The 23351-nt window shown below is 41.4% G+C and overlaps 1 pseudogene; it reads right to left on the bottom strand.

Annotated features, from left to right (window-relative positions):
- On the bottom strand, positions 6326–15047 carry LOC103694667 (Y-linked testis-specific protein 1-like; annotated as a pseudogene).

The following is a 23351-nucleotide window of genomic DNA, read 5'->3' as shown; positions in this document are numbered from 1 at the left end:
CACATGGCATTGTCATGGAAGGAACGTGTGCTTTAAAGAGAGACTGTGGTCTGACAGAGGAATTGCTTTCAAAGGTTCTGAGGTGGGGTTCTTGGGCTAAGGAGCTGGTTTAGCCAGTAAAGTGTTTGCCATGAAAGTATGAGGGTCTTAGTTCGGTTCCTAGAACACACGTTAAAAAATAAAGTCAGACATGGTGGCCTGGAATACTGGTACCAGAGAGGTTGACAGATGCATCCCCGATGTTCTCTGGTCCACTAGCTTGACTGGTATGTTTGGGGTGTAAGTGTTAGAATTTGTTGCAAGAAAACAAAGCAAGGCAGGGTGGAACTGTCTCAGTTACTTCTCTTTGCTCTGATAAAATACTGTGTGAACTATCTCAGGGAGGAAAGGGTTGACTTCAGCTTCATCAGTGCCCATCACGGAAGAAAGTCAGGGCAGGAACTCAAGGCAGAGACTTGAAGGCAGCAACTGAAGCAACATGGCAGAGGCCATGGAGGAACAACTGCTTACTGGCTTGTTGCTCATTGCTTGGTCAACGTGCTTTCTTCTGTAACCAGGACAGCCCACGCAGACGTGGTCCCATCCACAGTGGGCCTTAACACACCAATCATTATTCCAAAAGATGCCTCACAGATCTGTCCACAGGCAAATGCAATGGAGGCTAATCCTCAGCTGAGGTTCCCTGTAGTAAAAAAAAAAAAAAAAAAATAAAAAATCACGACGTCTGGTTACTCAACTCAATGGTTTCTATTCCCAAATGAAAGAAACACTTGAGTGTTGTGACTTGAGTGTTCTATCACAGCTGTAGAGAGGCAGACTAATATGTGAGGCAGACACTTTACTGACCTAGGGACCTGCCTATTTGCAGTTATGCATTTTAAAAGAAAAAGCTTTAGGAATGGGTACCCAATGGCTGAATCTTTCTAGGATGAATACAGAAATCAGATACGACAAAACTAGGGATATATATATATATATATATATATATATATATATATATATATATACACATATATATATATACATACATATATATATATATGTATGTATATATATATGTATATATATATGTGTATATATATGTGTGTGTATATATGTGTGTGTGTATATATATGTGTGTGTGTATATATATGTAAGTATGTATATTTGTGTGTTGTATATATATGTGTGTGTATGTATATTATGTATATATGTATATATATATAGTATATTGTATATATACAGTATAAAGATATCACATGTGTAAAACTTAGTGCAGACATGATAATATGTATATGTGTATTTATAAAATTATCAGTGCGTTCCTTGTATGTATGCTTACGGGTGCATGCATACATGTCTGCACATGTTCTTTGTGTGCATATGCTTGCGGATATATGTGTCATGCATGTCTGTATGCATGTAAGTGTATGTCTGTGTTGATGCTTCTTAGTCTTGTCCTCCATGCCATAACCGGCCTGCTTCTCAGTGTGACTTAAGATGGAGCTGGGTGTTTTCTTCTTCCGGTAGGAAATGATGGACCAAAAGTGAATATGATCATAGACTGGAGACCCCAGCAGAGTTCATACACACATGGTGGGAGTGGCTCTTTACTCAGTTAGAAGCAGATACTCAGGTCTCGAACCTCTTGTGTATGAGCCAGAGAAGAACACCTTTCCTCTCTTCTCTCCTGCCCTGGTATCCATGAAGTGTCCTCATGCAGCTCCTCAGAGTTGCTGGTAGGATGCTCCCTGCCTGTTGCCACAAGAGACAGACCTGCACCCGGAGAAGCTCAGGTGGGCACAGCGGGTATCTGCTGGACCCGAAACCCAGGTTAACTCCAGCACTCCTGCTGATCACGTAACAGAGCTGTGCTATCAGTTGTGGGAGCATAATTGATCTTTCCCACCTGCCTTGTAAAACTTGGGCCATTATCTTTCTCGTCCAGGCTTCAGATAAAAGCGAGTTTTGCTACCACCTTTCCATGGGAGAGAGCCAAAAAATTTTTAGAAGATATTATTAAAAGGCTTTTAATCCATGAATACATAACCAGCTGAAATGTGCTGAAAGTGCCATTGTTACTGAAGGGAGGATGTGTGATTCATCTTTATCTAGTAAACACCATTTGCAATAATAAAGATTTCAAATCATGGCCGATGAGTCAAGTTCTTTTCTTTAAATCTGCTTCTGCCAATAGCCCTACACATCCGTAACCCATTTTACTGCCATCTCTTCTACTGAGAGCAGAGGCAAAGGCTTTCTATTCTCCCCAATGTCCAAACAGACTCAGTACCGATTCCTTGGGCTCTCCGTGGAAGGGTATTTTTAAGCCTAAACCCGTAGGCACAGTTTGTTGGGGGGGTTGTATGGGGTTCAATGTCCCCATTTGTGTGTCCAGCTTGCACATTTTATTTTTCATTTTTGTAATGTATGCATCATGTGTTCTCATGTTTGTGTGCACATGTTTGTGGAGGCTGAAAGACTGGTGTCAGTCTCAGGAACACCATCCACATCATCTGAAACAAGGTCTCCCATTGTCCTGGCTTTCACCAGTTTGGCTAGATAGGTTCTCTACACATCAGCACCGGTTAATAATATACAGTGTGCACACACACACCCAGCATTTCCTTCAAAGTAAAAGCTTGGACTTATGGACTACAAAGTTAAAATAATCAAGGAGCTGGAGAGATAGCTCAGCGGTTTTAGCACTGACTGCTCTTCCTAGACATCCTGAGTTCAAATTCCAGCAACCACATGGTGGCTCACAAACATCTGTAATGGGATTTGATAGCCTTTTCTGGTCTGAAGATGGCTACAGTGTACTCATAAATAAAGTAAATAAATAAAAAAAATCGAATGCAGTGTTATTGTGGCTTTCATAGGGCTGCCTCCTTCTCTTCACTTTCTTCTTCTTTTCCTTGATCTTAATAATAGTGGGTTTATTACAGATGATTCAGACACCAGTGTAACCATGCAGGGAGAACAGTCCGTTCCGTCCGTGAAAAAAATCAAGTCAAATTCATTGCCTTTCTTGATGAGGGTTTTTCTGGTCACAGTTGAGTTGGCTGGAAGTTGGACAGCTATTGGCTGAGAGCAAAGATGGAGATGCCTCCAATAGATTAGTCTTTGGGTTAGTCTATGAAACATTTTCTTGATTAATGATTGTTCTTGGAGGGCTCACCATTGTGGGCAAGTTCATCAGTAGTCATGTATAAAAAGAATAGCCTTGTAGGCTGTAAGAAATATTAAGGGAGCAAGCCATGGGGAGTGTGGTGGTCATATATTTGAATATTTAGTTATAAGGGAGTGACAGTATTTTCAAGTATTAGAAGGATTAAGAGGTGTGGCCTCATTGGAGAAAGTGGGTGTGTTGACAAGGGTGGGGTTTGATTTTTCAAGAGCCCCATGCTTTGCCAGAGTTTCTCTCTCTCTCTCTCTCTCTCTCTCTCTCTCTCTCTCTCTCTCTCTCTCTCTCTCTCTCTCTCTCTGCTTACAGAGCAGTAGTTCTTCATTGCTCCAGTGTTATGCTCCCTGCCATGATGATGGACCAGACTTCTGAAACTGTAAGCTAGCCTTCAATTACATGCTTTCATTTATAGTAGTTGCCTTGACCATGGTGTCTCTTCACAGCAACAGAACAATGACTGAGACAGGGAGCAAGCCCACAAGCAGTTCTCTTTGTTACTGCTTCTCGCTCCTTTTCTGGTTTCCCTCAGCGATGGTCTGTAACCTGTAAGGCAAATAAAGCTTTCCTCCCTGAGTTAGTTTTATCATGGCATTCATCACGGGGAGAAGGGAGCAAACTAGAACGTCACAGGTCAGTACATGAGCAAGTCTTACCTTTAAATTAAAACAAAGTGTCTATATGTTTCTTTTTGTGGCTATTAGGTAAGTGTCTGTGTCTCTACTAGACACACTGTTTCTATAAGAAATTGTCTTACTTAGGATTCGTATTATTGTAAGGAAACACGGTGACCAAAGAGCAAGTTAGGAAGGAAAAGTTTTATTCTGCTTACACTTCTACATTGCTGCTCATCAGCAAAGGAAGATGGGACAGGAACTCAAACAGGACAGGATCCTTGAGGCATGAATTGAGGCAGAGGCTATGGAGTGGCACTGATTACTCTCTTGCTCCTCATGTCTTGCTTAGCTTCCTTTCTTATAGCACCCAGTACCACCAGCCTAGGAATGGTGCCGCTCAGCATGGGCTGGACCCTTCCCCACCAATCACTAAGAAAATGCCCTACAGCTTAATCTTATGGAGGTATTTTCTCAACTGCAGCTCCCTCTTCTCTGATGACTCTAGCTTGTGTCCAGATGGCATAAAATCAGGGTGGTGGTTAGAATGTGATTGTTCCATGGGAAGTGTGGCAAAAGTAGTAGGTTTGGCCTTGTGGGAGTAGGTGTGGCCTTGTTGGAGGCATTATATCACTGTTGGGGTGATAAGCTTCTTCTCCAACACCATGTCTGCCTAGATGCTTCCATGCTTCCTGCCTTGATGAAAATAGACTGAACTTCTGAACTGTAAACCAGCCCTAATTAAATGTTGTCCCTTATAAGTTGGCTTGGCCATGGTGTCTTTTTGCAGCAATGAAACCGTTAGATAACCAGCCAGTATAAAAAACCCCAAATAGCAGAATTAATCAATGATAGAAAGTATTTCCAAGTCCTGCAGTGAGAAACTTATTCATAAGAGAAGAAACAGCAATGAATGTTTCCATGATAAGGTTGCCTCTAAAGACACTCTTGGAGTGTAGATGTGGCTCAGGGAGACCCCATGGAGTACAAAGGGGCTTCTCAGGAGGAGAGAGTTACATGGTCAGGAACCGCAAAGCATTTTAAGGTCACGTTAACTGGCAAAGGAAAGAGCTCAGCACCTCTGCATTGGAGGTACCATCAAGAGTTTTCTGAGGATAAGCTTATATGTCACTAAAAGCCAGGAATTTCCTGGCCACAGGTGTGTAGGAAGTAATCCAGTCGAAGGAGAGTCAGGCAAGACAAGCCAGTGCAGGAGCTCTTTGTGTTCATCTAGGCGCATTGAGCAGAGACTCAAAAAATATTACAGGACGCAACAGAGGCAAACAGTGCTCAGGGAAGCTAAACACAGGATCCATGTAACACCTGAGAGAAGCTCACAGCATCCTCATCTTCTCTTTTAAATTACTTTTTACTGATCATACAAAATAATGGGCTTTATGATACTTTCAGGAATCAATAGATATAAACTTAGTTTGGCATTCACTACTCTTGTGTTACCCTCGTAAAATGTCCACCGGAGAAGCCTACACCTCACATCCACCTTCTGTAGTGATGGCTTGGCTGTTCTTTAAGGAACCAAAGAGACCAATATGGATGTGGCCCTAGTTCACCACATTCTAGACCCTTTATATTCTTCCTGGGTCTCCTGCTTCACTTTTTGAGAACTCCATCTTGGAATTCCTTCATCCCTAAGTGTCCTCTACTCCCTCATGTATTCTTTAGTCTTTCCTCCACATCACCATCAATTTAATCTTTCTTACCTCATCCTGGTCTCTTCTCTGCATGTGAAGGTTGGATTTATTTAAAAAGATGACTTTAGTGGCCTGGAGAGGTGACCAAAGGATCAAGAGCACATCTGCTTTGAAAGAGGACCTAGATTTGGTTATTTGAGCTCATGTCCAATGGCTCCCAACCACCTTTAATTCCAGCTGCATGGGACCTGACTATTCTTCTCTCTGTGGTCTCCTCTATTCATGCCCTGCCCCACCCACATAATTAAAAATAATATATCTAGAGATGGGAAACAGCTTTCATTAGGTTTTGTTAGTCAAACAAAACCTGATCTTCTCTGATTCTGAGTCTGCTTGGATCGGTTTGTTGGGTTCCCCTTGAGTTCCAAGACCACCTCCCTGTTACATGCCACTCTTTCCCCAAATGTCTGTTTCTCCATCAAACTTCACCTCAGAGTGTCTGTCTATTTCTGGGCCCTCTCCACTGCTTCCTAAACATCCATCTTTTTTTTCTGTACCATTCCTGCTCCTCTAAGCCTCATCTCCAGTTCTTTTCTCTTCTTAAAGACCAGACCAGCTCAGTCCTGTTTGTTTTAGCCTATTTGACATTAGACTTACTGTTCACAGCATTGACTTTTCTGGCTTCCTCTCGTTGTTACATTCACCACAGCCCGTCTCCTCCACAAAAGTGTTCACACACAACATTTCACATCGCACATTTTAATTTTTAGAGCAAAAACAAATTCCACTGGAAAAGATACTGGGGTTGTCAAAGGACCTTGGGTATCTGAAACACAGAAAAACAAACATTTTACCCCCAATCCTATAAATTACCCATCTACGTCACCCGCACTTTGTGCATTTTACCTTAATGGATCTTTTCCACAAGATTATAGACATAGATGTGGACGTCACATCAAACTTGATGAAGTACACTGAAGGCTTGGCTAGAACTTGGTAAATGACCTTGCCGATCTTTTTGGACCCATCACCTCTAGTGTACTGCACACATTGACCTTTTAAGATGTCTCTATCAACTTCTGACTTCACCTCTGCTGGAGGGGTCTCTGGAATGATACGGAGGTTACCTTCTGTGTAATCTTCCAGGAGCTGGTAGATGTATAGGACTGGATCTTTCTCGTAGGTGATGTAAAACCAGTCCTTCATAATCGGAACCTGGGCTAGGACCACCCCCCTCCAGTTGTCCTTAGAGTCATGTGTGCCCTCAAGTTTGTGCTCTGCAGCTCAGCCAACCATGGCACTTGCGAGATGGGCATCTTTCACTTGAGGAAACACTACTTTGTGAGTCAAGACCTTAAGGTTTAAAATCCTCTCATCGCTGTGAAGTTCCAGTCTGTGGACAAAGTCAATTCCTCCATACTTGATCAGATAGAGAGAGGGATTTGTTGGCAGTTGATCTAGAATGATGGCCTTCCACTGAGTGAAGGGCTCATCACCTTCCTTCCATCCCTGAGAAATTCTGCAGCCCACAATGTTCCCCAGCGCCTGGGGAGAAGGAATCCTCCTCCTCTGCTTCTGGAAGGATGGTTTGCTCATCCTCCTCAGAGACATTCTCTTCCTCATGGCTGTAGACCTAGTGTGGTAGGCCACCACACTCCTGGTCCAATGTCTTGTAGCTATCGTTCTATGTTCAGGCTTCATACTTGCCCATGCCCTGGGTTTGAAGAGCTCGCCTGCTTAAACCAGACACAATGCTGTTGCCTCTGTCATATAAGTGCATGCAAGAACAATGGGGGTGGGGTGGGGGAGGGCTCTGGACCAAAGCTCTTGTCTAAGAGAACTTTGGATCAGGTGAGGAAGGTGATGGAAAACAGGTTTGAGCATCTGAATCTAATTCTGTCATAATCAGAAGTTCATAGAGGGCTGGGCAATGGTGGAGCACACCTTTAAATCCAGCACTCAAGAGGGAGGCAGACCTCTGTGAGGTCAAGGCCAGCCTGGTCTACATAATTAGTTCCAGGATAGCCAAAGCTACCTACAGAAAAACCCTGTCTCAAAATTCAAAGTCTAAAGTTCAAAGAGAAATGAACAAATGGTTCTCTACAGCTCAGAATAACATATTCAGACACATTTCTTCAGCCCAAGGCACTTTGCCTCTGCTGAGGAACCTCTCCTTAAATGGCTAGGTCAGTGTGGGATTAAGTATCCCTTCCCCCCCCACACTCACACGCACATACACACAGAAACACTCATATATACACAAACACACAAAACACACATACATACACACACAAACACACACACATGCACACACAAACACACACACAAACATATACATATACACACTCAAACACAAATACAGAGAGAGACAGAGACAGAGACAGAGAGAGACATGGTGAGAGACAGAGAGCCCATGAGAAAACATGTGATATCATCTTTCTAAGAACATTAAACAGACAGAACTTTCAAAAAAGTGAAGAACAAGTAGGCAACAAGAAGAATAATCTCATCATAGCCATCAACTTGTGGAGTAAAGAGTGTGTCTCACTCTAGGTTTCTAGGTACCACTCTGTTACTGAGCGAAGTTGGGGCAGGAAATCAGGCAGGTCTCTAGAGGCAGGAAAGGAAGCAGAGACAACTTAGAAATGCTGAGTACTAGATTGCTATCCAGGACCTACTCAGTTTCTCTCCTTCTCATATAATCCATGGTCACCTTCATAGGGGATGATACTACCCATAGTGGGGTAGACCTTTCCACATCAACCATCAAAAAAAATTCCTTACAGATGTGGCCAAAGGCCAATCTGATGGAGGCAATTTTTCAGCTGAGGCTCCATCTTCCCAGGTTGAGTCAAACTGACAATAAAAAGTATCCAGGACCCCGGCACATCCATTCTGATTGCCACACTATTTGCAATAGACAAGCCATTGGAATAACCTTAGCTGTTGATCACTGGATGAATCGCTTAAAAATGTCATATACATCGATGTGTTTCTCATCTATGTGTAAGAGCGAAGGGTTTTGTTCTTAGAAAAATGGATGGAACTGTAAAAAAACAATATGTTCAGTGAAACAAGCCTTATTCAAACAGTTGATTGAAAAATTTAGATTTTGATAAGGGATATTAAGTGAAAGGGGGCATTTAGGTATAGGAAGGGGAGCAGCAGGGTGTGTGTGTGTGTGTGTGTGTGTGTGTGTGTGTGTGTGTGTGTGTGTAGGTGGAAATGGAGGTGAGTTGTGAGGATGAAGATGGCTTATTTACAGTATAAACCTGTGTAACGAGTCACAAGAAAGACCTCTGATTTGTACATTTAAAGCACATCTGTATAAGAGAACTGAGTCTAAATGTTTTGATTAAATTGGGGGTTTATATTTTAGAGATACCATAAAGTTTATTCATATTTTCCTTCCCACAGGTGGCTTTCCTTTTTTGAGCTTGATATTGGTGACAGGATATGGCAAGGAGCTTTGGTGTCTGTACGTCATCAATCACCCAGAATTAGTGTCATTCAGTAAGGCTACCATGGGGAAAAAGGTAGTTAGAGATCTTAAGGGTACACGACGTGGGATGAATAAGGCCCACCCCCACTATAGATATCAAAATATTCACCCTCATCTCTGGTTTGAATGTGTTCTCCCAAAAGTAATTTTCTGAAGATTAATCCCCAGTAGGAATGTAGTTGTGAAGAATTGATTAGGTCAAGAGGAATGCAACCTATAAATAAAGATGAATTAATGATGCTATTTTGGAAAAAGGTTAAATTATGAAAGGAAGTTTGGTTCCTTCCCTTGTCTTCTGAGCCCATTGGATCCCTTCTGTGGTGACAATATTCCACAAGAACTCCTTCCTCTGCCGATGGTCTCTTCATCTTGGATTTACAGGCTTCTGAATCAGAATCATACAGAATCTGCATCATGATAGACTAGCCAATCGGTGCCATTCTGTTTGTCCATACAAGCATGGTCATGCCTCAGAAATGTGAGCAGCCAGATCATATGGGAAAGTGAAGGTGGCAAAGAGGACTAGGTTGTTAGTGCTGACTGAAGACAAGATGTTATCAGGGTTAGCGTGTGTGCTTTTTCTGAAAGAAACAGCACAGAGGAAGAGTGTAGATTGGAAAGGTGCAGCTAGGGAGGCACTCAGACATCTACTGTTTGCCTTGTGAGGACAAGGAGTATTAGGTAAGGGGAAAGATCGCTAGGGATAGCTTCAGCCACTGTTTTTGGCTAGCAGAACCCTTTTTAGAATACTCATTTTCGGGGATGTAAAGGAAAACTGCCTGGAGTCAGTTGATACATCAATAATCATAAAGACTGTGTCTACCATTACAGAGGGACCCAGGAAAAAGCCTGATCTTGGAAGATCCTTTGCCTTGAAGAGATGGATACTTCTCCCCGACAACACTGGGCAACCCATCTACCTTGGTAAGGGCCTCCTCTAAGTCCAGATCAGTGGTTCTTAACCCTTGGATTGAGACCACTTTGGGAGCTCAAATGGCCCTTGCACAGGAGGCACATACATATCCTGTATATCAGACATTTACATTTCAATTCATAACCATAGCAAAATTATAGTTATTAAGTAGCAATGAAATAATTTTATAGTTGGTGGAGCTGTATTAAAACATTAGGTTAGGAAGGTTGAGAACCACTCTTCCTTACCCCTCTAAATTATGGTCGTTGGTATGGACTGGAGGTATAATCACTTTTATTCAATCAGGAAAATCCAGAAAAAACAAAACACCACCAAAAGGTTATGAAGGATAAACAGCCACTGTACCCACAGTGTCAGGACGTCTTACATCTTAGACAAATTATTTCAAATTGGAAATCACGTCACACCATGACCATCCCACTAAATGAAAAGCAGATGAAAAAAACAGTTCCCTGGTGGTGGAACCAAGAGAAAACTATTGTCAGAATTGTCAGCAAGGATTTTAAAGCCAGGATTCACGCGTCGTCAATGAGAAACTTCCAAAACAAAATTATACACATAATCTTGATTAGGTAATAGAAGAAAAAAGAGAAACTGAACAGGAACTCAATGAATTAAAACAAACACTAAGAGTAGGAATTAAAGACAGGTCTGGGCAAGATGAACAATGAAGTGGAGTTTAGAGCAGGCAGAAGGGGCTGGGGAGATGGCTCACTGCTTAGAAACACTGGTTGCTCTTGCAGAGATCAGGGTTCAGAGGATCTGATGGACTCTTTGGTCAAAACACACACACACACACACACACACACACACACACACACACACACACACACACAAAACCCATAGAGATAAATTTAAAAAAAAATAAACAGGAAGGAGCCAGGTATGCCCCTTTAATCCCAGCACTCAAAAGCAAGCTGATCTCTGTAAGGTCAATGGCTACCTGTTTTGTACAGTGAGTTTCAGGCCATCCCTACCTACATAATGAAACCCAGTGTCAAAATAAAAGAGAAAAGAGTGTTATATTTATTTCTGATAATGTAGGCAACAGAGAAACTATTTCTACACAGAAAGAACTTATTGTTGAGAGAATCAGTGGACTGGAAGGAGACCCCTATTCTTTGTGTCACTACTCCATCACAGCCTCAGCAAGAAGCAAGAATGGGTACAGCTAAAGGAAGCAGGGTGATTATGAGTAAAGCTGTGGACACGAATCAGCCCATGATCAAGAGAAGCAGGCAGAAAACCAGGTAGGATGAGTGGCTTCACCAGCCAATGTCTCTGACTGACAGTCCCTAGTAGCACCAGGATGTTCTTTTTCTTCAAGTAACCCTGGACTTTCCAGACATTCAGAAACCACAGAACAAAGTGTGGTAAATGACTAAGAAAAGATATCTTGTGGGATATATTTGTTTATACAGGTTTCATGTAACCTAGACTGTTCTCAAACACACTATGCACCCAAGGATGATTTTGAACTCCTGGTTCTCCTCCTGGTAATGGGACTATGGGAATGTACCACCACACCAGGCTTATGAGGTACTGTAGGTGGAGCCCAGAGCTGTTTGAGAGCCCAGTGTGCACTCTGTCCACTGAGCTCCATCTCCACCCCTTCAGGATGTGCTCTGCTAATACAACAAAACTAAAATAGAAGTATTCACTGAGAGAACAGGAGTCTCCCATTACAGAAACATTAAATTACACATTCACAAGTAATACATATGTCACGAAATAATGAAACTATGTAATAGTAAGAAAAAAAGAAGATAGGAAACATACTATCAAAATGTGTGAGTCATAACTATGAAGGTGCTAAGAGGAAACTTTATTTACAACACTAATTCTTAGATTAGAACCAAAGACCAGCAACCTAAATTTTTATCTACACTAGAAAATAAGAAAATAATTAATTCAATGAAAAAATAATTGTTAAAATGGATCCCATAACTCTAAAAATAAGAAATTAACCAAAAAAAGCCAATGAAACACAATTATTTTTTCAAAGCAAAAAATGGTATTTTGTCATGTCGATTAGACCAAGATAGAAAAATATAAGGTCCATTCTGTTTGGCGATTTAAAACAAAAAAGAAATTGCCATGTTTTAGAGTTTATGCAGAACACTGAGACTGGTACCACAGACAAAAATTAAAAAAAAAATTATTCATCATTTAAACCCTTTTTTTCATCTTTATTCATTTTTATTAAAAATAGATTCTTTCATACAATATATTCTGATTATGGTTTTCCCTCACCCAACTTTCCTCAGAATCTTTTTTTTTTAATTTAGAGAATACTTTATTAGTTTTTGTAATCAAACCCACGTATATAAGACCTTACATATTTAATACAGTGTGTTACCCCTGTACAAATGGAAAAAACTTAAGTTCAACATTTCTAGGCCAATATGGCTGTTAATTTCTGTACAGTGCCAACTCAACACAGTAAACGGGGATACTTTTTTCGAAAGTTGACAGCACAGGTAAAGTTTCAAAAAATTCAAATTATATATATATATATATATATATATATATATATATATATATATATATATATACCAATAATAGCAGTGTGTTATGCATCAACAGCAGCAACAGCTTTTCCAGGTTCTGCAGTCATCTGAACAAAACTGTAGAGACATCCAGCACACTCCATTAAAAAAAAAAAGTAAAAAAACAAAACCAGAGAAAACAGCACAGTTCTGTTACTCTTGTGGTACCTGGCACCATTTTTTTTAAATTAGCTTTTGAATCATCATCTGGAAAGAAAACATTCTGAGCAACATCATTAAAAACAGCTCTGATAAAGCACGGTCACTACTACGTATCATAAAGCAGGTACAAGCTATTTTACATCCACAGAGGTATGATACAGTACTGTCCTGCATCTATAATACTAGAGGATACAATTTAAAAGGCATTATTTGAGACTTGATTCTACTTTTCCAGCAGAGGGCCCAAAGGATGGTGTGACACAGGTTTGTAAATAAACATACTCTAGACAGGATTTCCTTTCACTAGTGGCACACTTCTAAGGATTCATTCTCTCCATGAATGTCAGCTAAAACCGTTATTAAAAAAATGAAATATCCCTAGAACAAAACCGTATAACCACCGGATTCACATGAAGATGACCTAGTGGAGACAAGCTGGACCTCACCTTACCAACAAGCTATCAAATCTGTTATGCATTTAAACCCTTTTTAATGACAGTGTTTATACTCAACTTGTCTCTCCTATAATCTGTTTAATATCAGACAAGATTTCCAGGGTGGCCATATGGAGATTATGCAGTGTTGAAATGGAAGCACAGCATTGTATTCCCAACACAGACTCTGGTTGAGAACATCATTGTTTTTATCACCAGGAGGAAATTGCACAATATCCAAGCCCAGTTTCCCAAGGTGTTGTCCCATCTTAGAGCCATTTCTTCAGAGAGCACATCAGCTGTGTCATATTTTTCTGCAAAAATTGAAACAGACTTGTTTGCTGCACTGTTTGGTTCCGTGCTGCTTGGGAGATCTTGGAACATCAGACATGACAAAGTTCCCCCCACACCCCCAAAATACAGCACTGGTATCAGTGTAGAGGAAATAGGAGAGACAGAAACCAAAAAAGAAAAAAAAACTGTTGTTGTTTGGAGAAGAGTCATGTAAGTAGGACAAGCTGACCTTGGACTTTCTATGTAGCCAAGGTTGGCTTAGGAGATACGTTGTATATCAGGCTGTCTTTGGACTTACTATGTAGCCCAATCTCGATTTGAACGTTTGATCTTCGCAACTATTGAGAACATAGGTATGCAGTACCACACTCAGCTTTGTATCTATTATTATAAGTGACTCAGCAGTGTCCACTCATTTTCCAGCCTACCTCAACCTCAACAATATCATCCACAATCACCCACTAGGATAATCCCATCCTTTAACTCATCTGTTAAGGAAAGACTTTACAGAACAGAGAGTCAGCAGGATCCTCCTCCTTATTTGAACACATTTGTGTTTAGGGATTTGAGTGATTGTTTGAGTGAGCCAGTCATACCTTAACCTGGTTCTGATATTATGACCAAGACATAAAAAAAAAAAAATTAGAAAACAAAAGTAAAGGAGATGGGTTCAACACCGGGACTTGAACCTTAGCAGTTGAGGAGAAGGCTCACAGGTCTCAGGTAAATGATGAGTAGGCATTGAGGCCAACATAGAATCCCAGTCGAGGTAGGTAGAGATAGGGCAGATGCCCAGAGCAAGATAGCTGTTACTACATTGGTGAACTCTGGGTTTGACTGAGAAATGCTGCATCAATGAATAAGGTAGAAGAGAAAATGGATTAGTCCCTATATTATACACTGCATGTGCTTGTATGTACACACACACACACACACACACACACACACACACACACACACATACACACATACAGAGAGAGAGAGAGAGAGAGAGAGAGAGAGTGAGAGAGAGAGAGAGAGAAACAAAACAAAAAGCCTTGGTCTTAAGGCATTGCCTCCAATAGTAGGAGGAGGGGATCTAAATAAATGTTGCTTTACACCCCCACAGAGACCATTATACTTATGAATCATCAGCGCTGGATCTGTACAATCTGCTGAGGACTCACAGATGTTTAGTTTTGTCTCCTCGCTCTCTAACATATTCTGGTGTTCTGTTTCAGGAATCCTGAGCTGGGGGTCGGCTGACTTGAGCCTTACTCCAAGTCTTGCATCCAAGACAACTTTCAGCTGCCATGTACTGATCCTTGGGATTCCCTGCCAAGGTACCCTGACTTGCATTTCTCACGAGGCCATGCCATGAAGCCAGAGAAATAGCAACTGTCTTACTCTTTCATTTATTAGCTTAGAGTATTGGAAATTGGCTCGAGGTTTAAACCTTACTTTCCTCATGTATAAATGAGCAGGCAAACAATTCCAGTTCATCATTTCTACATTAGGAGTGAGTTAGAAAAATACATCAAAATAATTAGTGCCAATGTGTTTTATGAATGATAAGCAGTATTATTTATATGATTTGTAACACTGGAAATTATTGTAACTAGAACTTAACGGTTTTCATAATCTTTGCACAGATGATCCGAGGAAAGCATCTAGGATGCAGAAATGCTTCCTTTTTTGCTTTATTTCCGAGAAGCATTTCTTTCTGCTCCAATTATATTTTTAAAACTTACCTTCCACTCCATACCCCTAAAGTGATTAGGTTAGAACAGGGTTGGGTGAGAGGTGTTATAAAACATTGTGTTACAGAATATATCTACAAGATCAACTGCTGAGTTCAAATGGAGGCACCCTCCATGGATAAGCCATGCTCCCCATGAAGCTATTGATTTCTTTTCTTTTTTTATTTTAATTGATTTCTTGTGATGGCTAGTCTTGCAGGAAAGAACCTTGGTTGAGGAGCTTCCTACATCAGATTGGCCTTGACTATGTTTAGGTGGCATTTCCTTGACTGGTAACTGATTTTGGAGGGCCTGGTCTACTGTGGGCAGCACCGCCCTATGCAGGTGGGTCTGGACTCTATAAAGGTAGTTGAATGTGAGCTTTGAAGGAAGCCGGTGAGCAGTCTCTGTAGTTTCTGTTTCACAATCCTGTCTTGGTTTTCCTTGATGCTGGGCTGGAACAGAAAAGATGAAATAAAGTTTTCCCTTCACAAACTGGCTTTGGTGAGTGTATTTATCAGAGAAACAGAAAACCAAAATTAAGCAAAAATCACAGTGCCAGATATGGGATGTCTTCCTGAAAGTTGCTGACCAGCGGGATCACAAAAGCCCTCACAACTGTACAAGCTGTTGCCATTGTTCTTTGTAGCCCTCCAGAACTTGATGGTAAAACTCTATCACTGAGGGCATTGAATCCTTTCGGTCACAATTCACAGAAGGGTCAATCTGAATTTGAGGTGGAAGGATCTTTTATAATGGCTAGCCTTCATGGTTCAAGAAAGTGTTATGTAGGCTTCCAGAGGAAAAAATCATCTACAACCTTACTCGGGGATGACCCATTCAAGCGAAAATGCAGGCAGGATATACCCCTAATGTGTTAGTGGCATCACAGTCATTGGAATAACCAGTGGCTTTCCAATTGGATACAAGGCATATTCCACACGAGGGAATACATACCATGTTGTGTAAACTGGTCAAGAACATGTGGTTAGGGTGGTTTAGGCCCTATGAAAGAACCTATTGCTAAATACATTGTCAAACTTCCTTCCAAGCATCCATACTTGTATCTATAGATCAGCGATGCACTCAACTTTCATCAGAGAAGAAGCCTCTGACTACCATGGGTCGAGACATACAGCTGGACAAGGTGCTGGGAATCAGTGGTTTTGAACTGTTCAGGTGGAAATAGGACAGCTAATTCTTCTCCTCCACAGCTCAGAGAACATCATGAAAGAGTGGGTAGAAGGAATATAAGAACAAGAAGATGGAGAAGTAGACAGCAAAAGGATATATTTTAGATTTGACCTACTCATTGAACTATTAAATTGATGGCAGCTATGTTCATGGGCACAAGACTGGGCCCCTCAACACTTCACTAAAGAGGGGAGAAGCCATAAAGACCCTCACCTCCCTTGGCAATCAACATTTATTGGAGGAGTGGTTCTATTCTGCAGGCTTAGATTTTTCAAGACCTACTTTAATAAGAGTTCTTAAACCCTTTAACTTTCCTCTAGCCCACCACCCACCAGAGGTAGTGGAAAGGAAAGGATAAAAGGGCAAACAAAGGATGATCTGCTTAGAAATAGTTCTCTGGGGCGATTTCAATGTTCATCATCAGTATATCAGTTCAGTTGACATGAATCAGCAGAGGTAGGTCGATCTACTTGCAAACACCATTCACGAATCACCAAGGTCAGTTAAACCCAGAAGAAATTGCCGAGCTCTTCCAATTGGCCTCGGTTTGAGGAGGCACCAAGAAGCCACCACAATGTCACCACAAGAAGTTCTCTGGTGTTTTTATTTCTACAAAGTCATGACAAACTATGGTCCATGTATAAGGAAAGGTGAACCAATGCCACAGCATGGTCAATGAAGACCAGTGTCATCAAAGTCCATTGAGCATCAGCAAAGAGTGGCAAGCCAACCCAATGCCTTGCTGTTGCCCACTGTTGTCCAGGGTTATACTCGCACACTTTCTAAACATCACAGGCCCTTTTCTTGGGCAGCTCACAGAAACACCATGTGTTTTTCTCAGCAAAACATCATCTCCTAAGACAGTTTCCAGGACAACCTCCATGACACAGTTAAGTCTCCAAAGAAACCAGAAATTTCTGCTTCACTACTTTCTTTATTCCTTTACCCATAGATAAGTTGTTCTGTTGAATGCCTCTGTAATCATGTAATTAATTAAACTTAGGGATTACAGGCAGAAAGGCGACAAGAAATAGGAGAGGGGACTTATTTAGAATATCGGTGCGAAATTGAGAGGAAATGGCGTGAGAGAAGGGGTTGACTGAGGGAATGACAAAGGACGATGAGGGAGGAAGCAAGGGAGAACTGAAGGATGGGATGAGAGAAAGAGGGAGGGAGATGAGGGAGGGGAATTGGGAAGGGAAATACAGAAAGGAAATGACTAAAACTCATTATATAACTAAATGAAATTGTTAAACAAAAACATCAAAACCGTCTTTTTTTTAAAAAAAAAGTTTAATGTTTCTCTTTATAATGGGTCAATCATTACAACTTAAGGCATATTTTGTTGGATAAATTTTGTCTTTAAGGCTTTTTTTTTCTCCGAGCAAACTGTCAGATGTGAAGTTTTAGTTCATGTCAGTGCCGTCCAGGGTTCTGTGTAACTGAAAAATCAAGTAAATAAACACTTTGTATTTATCGTCAAAATCCCAGTGAGTTCTCTCCAGTAATTTTCCTTTTATCACACTCCACCCACAGCCCTTCTCAAAAGGCTGGCTGAATTAGGTACCTGCCACTCAATGGGACACAAGTTCAAACCAGTGGAAGTGGGTAAAAGCAACTAAAAGCAAACAAAGTAATAAATAGCAAAACTTCTTCCTTCTGCATCTGGGATTCCATTTTATGGTTAGGCAGAGTCTACTACACTGAACAAAATGAAAGAGAAGAGTCTGAGATGGTGTTTAACTTAGTGAAGAAAGGCAGGCATAGCTACAAATGGAGGGGGGAGGCTGGGGTAGGCTGTCAGGGCGGTTCCTCTCTTGAAGATGTATGTAATCACCAAAGCTAAAAATGAAGAGAACCTCCAAGTGAAAACGGCTATGCCAAAATTTATGAATACAAGAGCGTATGTTTCACATTGACTGAACATTCACACAAATAAATCACAACTCAAGTCTTGTTTCCCTGTTTACACACATCAAGTGGTGCTGTGTTTGGGGGGTTGTATAAACAATGATTGTGTGTGACTGGAGAGGTGGCTTGGCAGTTGAGAACCATTACTGCTCTTGCAGAGGACCTGAGTTCAGACCCTGGCACCAACATGGTGTCTCACAAGCAATGATTACTCTTTTTCAGTTCTGTGCCCTGCTCCTCTCTCTTGTCTTGATGAATACACATGTGGTCTTGAGGGACCGACTTGAGCCCTGTGGCCTCCCATGTCCTATTGACAGCTATACTGCTTTTCTTCCCTAAGTTTATTGTGGCTTCTGTATATGTAACTTTTATACAGATACATAAAAGCAAGGGAAACACCTATACATGGAATTTAAAACAAGGAAACAAAGAAACAAAAAAGAAAGAAAGCTGAACACCCTCCAGGTCTGCAATGTGATCATCACACTCCGGTTGCTATGCTTTGCCCATCATGATGGATGGTACCAGCTCAAACAGTGGGTCAACATAAACACTTCCTGTCTCTTTTTTTAATGGAATTTTATGTATTTAATTTCAAATGTTATCCCCTTTCCTGGATCCCCTCTCTCCCATTCTCTCTCTCCCTGCTTCAGTGATGATGCTTTTCTTCCCATCAACTCCCATCTCAACACCCTGGCATTCCTCCACATTGGGGAAATGAGCCTTCACATGACCAAGGGCTTCTCCTCCTATTGATGACAGACAATGACATCCTCTGCTATATATGTGGCTGGAGCCGTGGGACCCTCCATGTGTAGTCTTTGGTTGGTGGTTTAGTCTCTGGGAGCTCCGGGGGTGGGGTGTCTGGTTGGTTGATATTGTTGCTCTTCCTATGGGGTTGCAACCCCCTTCAGCTCCTCGAGTCCATTCTTTAACTCCTCCTCCATTCGGGTTCAGGTGCTTAGTCTAATTATTAGCTGTAAGCATACTCATCTGTATCAGTAAGGGTCAGTTGGAGCCTCTCAGGAGATATCCATATCAGACTCATGTCATCAAGCACTCCTGACTTCGTTAAGTTTTTGCTGTGTATTTTGTCATAGCAACAACAAGAAGAATCAATATGCTCCCTCCTCATATCAGGGCCATGGGAATTAGAGTCAGTGCTTCACTTAGCCCTGTAGGGTTCTCTTGGCTCTATCCACAGAGAATGGAGAGGGCATGGACCCTCAAACGGACCTGGTGTGGCCATGGTCAGCATAGACTCTTGATGATCTATTCTCTTTGTGAGAAACAAAACTTCATGTCATTGATAAATACAATCAAGGAGAGTATCACATGTAGCTATCGTAGAGCCTATTTTTGTATACTTATACTCAGCACCCTCATTAGGAGTCAGGGACACTGAGAGGGGCCGAAAACATCTGACTTCTATGGACCACCTTCTGCATTCCGTGGCATCATAGACCTTGGCCCTGGAATCCAAATTCTTATCTCAAATATCTAGCTCTTCCTTTCAGGAGTAGCTGTGTCTGGGGTCTATGACTTCTAACGCGAATCAAAACCTATAGTTTGGGAGAAAAATGGTCTCATGTTAATGGGAAATGTATATGATATGGATGCCTTCGATATACTTTTCAAAGTGAAATTTATGGAAGTAAAAGTGTGATCAGAAACCCCCCCAAAGATACAGATCGGAAAAGAAGAGGTCAAAATATCACTATTTGCAGATGACATGATAGTATATTTAAGTGATCCCAAAAGTACCACCAGAGAACTACTAAAGCTGATAACTTCAGCAAAGTGGCTGGGTATAAAATTAACTCAAATAAATAAGTTGCCTTCCTCTATACAAAAGAGAAACAAGCCGAGAAAGAAATTAGGGAAACGACACCCTTCATAATAGACCCAAATAATATAAAGTACCTCGGTGTGACTTTAAACAAGCAAGTAAAAGATCTGTACAATAAGAACTTCAAGACACTGAGGAAAGAAATTGAAGAAGACCTCAGAAGATTGAAAGATCTCCCATGCTCATGGATTGGCAGGATTAATATAGTAAAAATGGCCATTATACCAAAAGCAATCTACAGATTCAATGCAATCCCCATCAAAATACCAATCCAATTCTTCAAAGAGTTAGACAGAACAATTTGCAAATTCATCTGGAATAACAAAAAACCCAGGATAGCTAAAGCTATCCTCAACAATAAAAGGACTTCAGGGGGAATCACTATCCCTGAACTCAAGCAGTATTACAGAGCAATAGTGATAAAAACTGCGTGGCATTGGTACAGAGACAGACAGATAGACCAATGGAATAGAACTGAAGACCCAGAAATGAACCCACACACCTATGGTCACTTGATTTTTGACAAAGGAGCCAAAACCATCCAATGGAAAAAAGATAGCATTTTCAGCAAATGGTGCTGGTTCAACTGGAGGGCAACATGTAGAAGAATGCAGATCGATCCATGCTTATCACCCTGTACAAAGCTTAAGTCCAAGTGGATCAAGGACCTCCACATCAAACCAGACACACTCAAACTAATAGAAGAAAAACTAGGGAAGCATCTGGAACACATAGGCACTGGAAAAAATTTCCTGAACAAAACACCAATGGCTTATGCTCTAAGATCAAGAATCGACAAATGGGATCTCATAAAACTGCAAAGCTTCTGTAAGGCAAAGGACACTGTGGTTAGGACAAAACGGCAACCAACAGATTGGGAAAAGATGTTTACCAATCCTACAACAGATAGAAGCCTTATATCCAAAATATACAAAGAACTCAAGAAGTTAGACCGCAGGGAAACAAATAACCCTATTAAAAAATGGGGTTCAGAGCTAAACAAAGAATTCACAGCTGAGGAATGCTGAATGGCTGAGAAACACCTAAAGAAATGTTCAACATCTTTAGTCATAAGGGAAATGCAAATCAAAACCACCCTGAGATTTCACCTCACACCAGTGAGAATGGCTAAGATCAAAAACTCAGGTGACAGCAGATGCTGGCGAGGATGTGGAGAAAGAGGAACACTCCTCCATTGTTGGTGGGATTGCAGACTGGTAAAACCATTCTGGAAATCAGTCTGGAGGTTCCTCAGAAAATTGGACATTGAACTGCCTGAGGATCCAGCTATACCTCTCTTGGGCATATACCCAAAAGATGCCTCAACATATAAAAGAGACACGTGCTCCACTATGTTCATCGCAGCCTTATTTATAATAGCCAGAAGCTGGAAAGAACCCAGATGCCCTTCAACAGAGGAATGGATACAGAAAATGTGGTACATCTACACAATGGAATATTACTCAGCTATCAAAAAACAACGAGTTTATGAAATTCGTAGGAAAATGGTTGGAACTGGAAAATATCATCCTGAGTGAGCTAACCCAATCACAGAAAGACATACATGGTATGCACTCATTGGTAAGTGGCTATTAGCCCAAATGCTTGAATTACCCTAGATCCCTAGAACAAACGAAACTCAAGACGGATGATCAAAATGTGAATGCTTCACTCCTTCTTTAAATGAGGAAAAAGAATACCCTTGGCAGGGAAGGGAGAGGCAAAGATTAAAACAGAGACTGAAGGAACACCCATTCAGAGCCTGCCCCACATGTGGCCCATACATATACAGCCACCCAATTAGACAAGATGGATGAAGCAAAGAAGTGCAGACCGACAGGAGCCGGATGTAGATCGCTCCTGAGAGACACAGCCAGAATACAGCAAATACAGAGGTGAATGCCAGCAGCAAACCACTGAACTGAGAATAGGTCCCCTGTTGAAGGAATCAGAGAAAGAACTGGAAGAGCTTGAAGGTGCTCGAGACCCCAAAAGTACAACAATGTCAAGCAACCAGAGCTTCCAGGGACTAAGCCACTACCTAAAGACTATACATGGACTGACCCTGGACTCTGACCTCATAGGTAGCAATGAATATCCTAGTAAAAGCATCAGTGGAAGGGGAAGCCCTGGGTCCTGCTAAGACTGAACCCCCAGTGAACTAGTCTATGGGGGGAGGGAGGCAATGGGGGGAGGGTTGGGAGGGGAACACCCATAAGGAAGGGGAGGGGGGAGGGGGATGTTTGCCCGGAAACCGGGAAAGGGAATAACACTCAAAATGTATATAAGAAATACTCAAGTTAATAAAAAATAAAAGAAATAAAAAAAAGAAACCCCGCCAAAAAAAACCTAAATCCTAAATTCAAATTCTTTGAGTATTTGTCCTAATGCAGCAGTGTGTTTGTGTGTGTGTGTGTGTGTGTACACATATTTCTGTGTATGTGCATGAGGAGAACAGAGGGAGACCCTGCACTTCTCTTCATTCATCTTCCTCTTCTTTAGTATTGAGACAAAGTCTCTTACTGAACCCAAAACACACTGTTCTTGGCTATCATAGGCACCCCACACATGTTATCCCCTTTCATGGTTCTACCCGTTCCCATTTCTCTCTCCCTTGCTTCTATGTGGTTGCACTTCCTCCCACCCACTCCCACCACAACACCCTGGCATTCCCCCACACTGGGGAAATGAGTCTTCACATGTCCAAGGTATTCTACTCCTATTGATGCCAGACAAAGCCATCCTCTGCTATATATGTGGCTGGAGCCATTGGACCCTCCATGTGTCCTCTCATTATCCCACCCATAATGGGTTATGGGCTGTCATGCAGGTGCTGGTAATTACACAGCAGGCACTTCTTCCCTCAAAACTATCTCCCCAGCTTGCTTTTTATCCTATGTTACTGGCATGCTGGAGATCCTGTATTTTGTTTATTTGGCCCATACCTAGACTCTCTTTCTTGGACTATAAATCAGTGATCTACCTTCCTAATGCTGCCACACATTAAGTCAGTCCCTATGTTATTACGACCCTTGATGACAAAATTATTCTTGTTGCTACTTCATAGTTGTAATTTTGCTGCTGTTATTAATCATAGTAGGTAATCATTTTGGAGACTGCAGTTTGTCAAAGGGATCATGATCTACACTCAAGTTGTGAACTGCAGCTATAACCGGTTGATGGCAAGATATATTTGAAGGACAAACTGGGGAAGACAACCACCAGCCCTGGGTCCTAAGTCATCTTTTTATGGACCTAGCTCACCTCTTTACCTCCTTAAATATGGAGTCATGGGAGGAGCGTTTGTCACTTTGAATAAAACAAACCTTAACAGAGACATATGATGCATCGTTGTTGCTACCATTTTGTAATTTC

This window comes from Rattus norvegicus, chromosome Y (assembly GCF_036323735.1).
Source record: "Rattus norvegicus strain BN/NHsdMcwi chromosome Y, GRCr8, whole genome shotgun sequence".
NCBI classification, from domain to species: domain Eukaryota; kingdom Metazoa; phylum Chordata; class Mammalia; order Rodentia; family Muridae; genus Rattus; species Rattus norvegicus.
Note: the sequence above shows the minus strand (reverse complement) of the source record. Positions and strands in the feature narration are given on the sequence as shown.